General features: G+C 43.8%; 1 pseudogene; it reads left to right on the plus strand.

Annotated features, from left to right (window-relative positions):
• The window catches only part of LOC137650945 (uncharacterized), a 2178-nt pseudogene extending 881 nt beyond the window's left edge, over positions 1-1297 (plus strand).
• The last annotated feature ends 3792 nt before the right edge of the window (positions 1298-5089 follow it).

Raw genomic sequence — 5089 nt, forward strand, 5'->3', positions numbered from 1 at the left:
GCGGCACAGGTCTCTCGCCCAGAAATAGATTTTTCCTTCGTCAAAATCCCTTATCTGGATGACTGGCTCGTCTAGGCAGACAACGTCAGGAACTGCCTCACGGCAACGGACAAGGTTCTCACCTTCCTTCGACAGTTAGGGTTTCAGGTCAACCTAGACAAATCCCACCTGGTCCCGGAGACAAAGTTTCAATGGCTGGGATTAATGGGACCTACGCTCCCATACGCTATGCCTCCCCAAAGCCAAGAGGACGGAAATAGCAAAGAACACGAAACGGTTTCTCAGGGACAAGTTGTCGTCCAGGAGGAATCAGGAAAGAATTCTAGGCTCCTTACAGTTCGCCTCCGTAACAGACATTGTCCTAAAGGCCAAACTAAAGGACATAAACAGACGCCTCCTTAATAGGGTGGGGAGGATACTCCCAGCACAAGAAAGTTCAGGGACTATGGTCGACGATACTCCGACAATTTCACATCAATATCCTAGAGGCCATGGCAGTATTCCTCTCTCTAAAACGACTAAAACCAACCAGGAACCTTCATATCCGGCTGGTTCTAGACAGCGCAGTCATAGTCCACTGCATAAACAGAGGAGGCTCCAAGTCAGCCCACATAAACCACGTCATGTTAGCAATATTCTCCTTGGCAACATCAAACAAGTGGCATCTGTCAGCAGTCCACCTTGCGGGAGTGCGGAATGTAGTGGCGGACGCACTTTCAAGGACAACTCCGCTGGAGTCGGAATGGTCCCTAGACAAACAGTCATTCACATGGATCTTATCTCAGGTCCCTGGTCTCCAGGTGGACTTGTTTGCGACGGAATCCAACCACAAACTACAATGTTACGTGGCCCCCAACCTGGACCCTCGGGCTTATGCCACAGACGCAATGTCGTTAGATTGGAACGTTTGGAAGAGGATTTATCTGTTCCCTCCGATAAATCTCCTGTTGAAAGTATTGGACAAACTCAGGTCTTTCAGAGGCCGAGTGGCTCTGGTAGCCCCCAGCTGGCCCAAGAGCAGTTGATTTCCTCTGTTGCTGGAACTGGGCCTCTGCCCTCGGCAGATTCCCAACCCTATACTAACACAAGTAGTACAAACTCGCAATGTGTTAGCTTCCTCAAGAATTCAGAGTGCCCTAACTTTATGGACTTCATGAAGTTTGCAGCTCAAAAGGGTGCAAATAATGACCCTCTAAATACCCTATTCTTGGAATCGGACAAAAGGGAATCCACCCTCCGTCAATATGACTAGATGACGATGAATCTAACTGTGACCTTCTTCAGAACTCTCCTTGAATCAGGCCTAGCAGCCAACACCATCACTATGATCAAATCAGCTTTGAAAAAGATCTTCCATATTGGTTTTGATATTGACCTTACGGATTCATACTTCTCGTTCATCCCGAGAGCTTGTGCCAGATTAAAACCATCAACTGGCCCTAGTGCGGTTTCCTGGTTTTTTAATGATGTCCTGAAGCTGGCCTCTGACACTCTTAATGAATCCTGCAATTACATGGCACAGTTAAGGAAGACATTGTTCCTATTGAGCCTCGCTTCTGGCTCCAGAATTTCAGAACTTTCTGCCTTGTCTAGAGACCCAGGTCATATTGAATTCCTCTCTTCAGGAGAAGTCCTTCTCTCCCCTAACAAAGTTTTCCTCGCTAAAAATGAGGACCCTCAGAACAGATGGTCTCCCTGGAAGATTGTTCCACTTCCTCGGGATCCATCCTTGTGTCCAGTTACCACCCTGAAAGCCTACTTAAATAGAACTTCCATTACAAACACAGGGCCCTTATTTGTTAGAGAAAATGGAGGAACCATTACCCTTAAAGGAATCAGGCAACAAATCCTTTATTTCATTAAACAGGCTAATCCTGAATCATTCCCCCATGTCCATGATATTCGAGCTGTTGCTACTTCAGTTAATTTCTTCCATCACATGAAATTTGATGAACTCACATAATATACAGGCTGGAAGTCCCCTAAAGTTTTTAAACGCCACTACCTAAAACCTTTGGAAGCTCTAAAATTTGCTACAGTAGCAGCTGGGAATGTGGTTCCTCCTGAAGGTACTGAGTCTTAATCACAACGTCTTGCTCTATCCTCTTTCCCTCCTACCTGCCTTACTTATTGTTACTACCTAGTTTTGGTTTTGTTTTTCTTGACTACACCCTTATGGTGTATTGTTTGATAACTCGTTAGGATCTCAATTACTACGAATTGTTTTTATTTATACCTGTCTTTAGTCTTACTCTCCAAGAGCTGATTTTGTTATTTATCATGATGTTATTTATTTGATCTGCATTATCTGCTTGTCTTTTTGCCATCCCTAGTATGGGATTTTTTGCCATTATTATATTTAACTATTCACTATTAATGTTGTGAGTACTTACCCTCGGGATACCTTGTATATCCTTTTCTGTTATTAAAATCACGTTTGGTATTATTTTGTATTTATTACTTCCCTCAGGTATTGTGTCAAGTTTGGGTCCTTATTCTCTGGCACTATTTCACTGGGCGGCACAGGTCTGAGCCCAGAAAAGGGATTTTGACGAAGGAAAAATATATTTCTGGGCGAGAGACCTGTGCCGCCCAGTGAACCCACCCTCACCTCCCCTCTTGGGCCCCAATCTTGGGTGCTATAAGGAGTGACATCACTGGCGTGGGTTGGACTGTTGGTAGTAGAGATCGGTGCTAGGTCTTGAACGGTACCTCGCTGTACGGGGATATTGAGAGGAGATATCTAAATGGTGCGAGGCCTCTGGTTGTGATTAATTATCATGCCCCAGTTAATTATACCGACACCTTATTAGGTGAGCGAGCTGGGTTCAACCTAGCATTCCTAGACTATTTTTTCTCTGGTAAATTCATAGCAAGTTTTTACCTTAGAAACGATGTAAAAGGAGCATTTCACTGGACGGCACAGGTCTGAGCCCAGAAATAGATTTTTCCTTCGTCAAAATCCCTTTTTTATCACAATTCAAATGGTAGGGCGAAATAAGACGCTAATACTTATTGACAATTTTATTGGCAAGAATTGACCAAAATGAAATAACAGGTATGATATACATTCCAGTATATATAATGAGAAACATAACAAGTAAATTGAACAAAGAAAATTCTTGTTTTCACCTGAAAGGGAAAGCTTGATTAATCATTATCACAGTAATTTGAAAATTTGATAAATTTTCTAATATAAATTTTCATAATGTTAAATGCCATTCACACTGTGTAAGTACGCATGGCACTAGTGTTATATATGTTTCTTCACCTTATCTAATTAGAACAGTCCTTAGTGTCCCCTTGGAGACACTCGCATTAAAATATTGCACTTGTCAATATCTTCACTTTGGTAATTGATCATCCCAATCAATTCACTGTTCTTCGCAGCACTAGACAACAGGTTTCAACACACTACCTGCTGCCACCATAAATCGCTTAATCTCCTGCACTTGCTTCGCATAGTGCTTATATAATACTCTGGATGACTTCAATCCAGTGTATGAGCGAAGACTCTCAAATTCCATGTACTGGAGGAAATTCAGTGATGAATCGATTTTCTTTGGATCATGACCTGCAGGTTTACTGTCAGGATCCGCTCTGCGAATAAAATAGGTGATCTTCGCCCTCAGTTGTTTTAGGGATAAATTTGATCCTGAAGTTTCTCCTTTAAAGAGCTGTCCTCTCCTGAAGTCTGAAGTTCTTCGAAGATAAACCTTTAGACACTCAACTGGACACAGAGAGACATCTTCCTTCAGAGGGCAGATTCTCCAGGGACCCCACCTTTTAGTGGGTAGCTCGTTCTTGGCGAGTAACGTTGGATCGGGAAAAATATTCAGTTCTCCCACTTCTGTAAACTGAATATGGCCCTCATCTCTAGATAGGGCCACTATTCCACCAACTCTAGCCCCTGCGGCTATAGCAAACCGGAAAATGACTTTCTGAGTCAAATCTTTCAGGAAGCAATCCTCGTTGTTCACTGTTGAAGCATAGTGTAGGACCTTATCTAAGGACCATGAAATGGGCTTCGGAGGGGCAGCCGGTCTAAGTCTCACACATACCTTAGGAATCTTGTTAAAGATGTCGTTTGACAAGTCTACTTGAAAGGCATATAGTAGCAGTCTAGTCAGAGCTCATTTACATATAGTTATCATATTAGCTGCCAGACCTTGTTCATGAAGGTGGATAAAGAAGGACAAACAGAAGTCCACTGAGATTTCTTTTGGTCCTTTTGCTTTAACGAAAGCAACCCACTTTTTCCAAGACGATTCGTATTGTCTTCTGGTTGACTTAGACTTATATTCTACTAAGAAGTCTATACTGCCTTTCGAGATCCCATATCTTTTCTTAACTGCTAAGGAGAGAAAATCATGAGATGAAGGCTTTGGGTTCTCTGTGATGAAGCAAAGACAGTCGACTTCTGGACCTGTTGAGATAGTACTGGATCCGGCAGAGGGACCAGCTTCAGCTTCTGTTCCAAAATTTATGGGGAACCAGTTGCTCGTTGGCCACTTGGGAGCCACCAGAGCTGCCGTTCCCCGAAAGGATCTCAGCTTGTTGAGGACCTTCATTAGGAGATTGGTAGGAGGGAACATGTAGATTAGGTTCCATCTGTTCCAATCAAGGGACACAGCGTCCATCGCTTCCGCTAGAGGGTCCTCGTATAGGGCCACATAACGAGGTAGTTTCTTGTTGTCGCTCATCGCGAAGAGGTAGATCTGCAGTTCCGGGACTTGATGTAAGATGAAGGAGAATGAGTCTGCGTCTAGGGACCATTCTGACTCTATCAGCGTGAGCCTGGATAGAGCGTCCGCCGTCACATTGCAGAACCCTTGGAGGTGAACTGCCTTTAATGCCATTTTTGCTTTTCCACCAGGCGGAAGATGGACAACACCACGTGGTTGATTTGGGGTGATCTCGAGCCTTGACAATTCAGACATCTCACTATCACCTCGCTGTCCATGATCATCATTATATGGGCTGATTTGCGAGGGGAGAGTTTCTTCAGTGTCAAAAAGACTGCCATGGCCTCCAGAAAGTTGATGTGGAAGGTCTTGAATAGGGAAGACCAAGTTCCTTGAACTTTCCG

Source organism: Palaemon carinicauda, chromosome 12 (genome assembly GCF_036898095.1).
Source record: "Palaemon carinicauda isolate YSFRI2023 chromosome 12, ASM3689809v2, whole genome shotgun sequence".
NCBI lineage: Eukaryota > Metazoa > Arthropoda > Malacostraca > Decapoda > Palaemonidae > Palaemon > Palaemon carinicauda.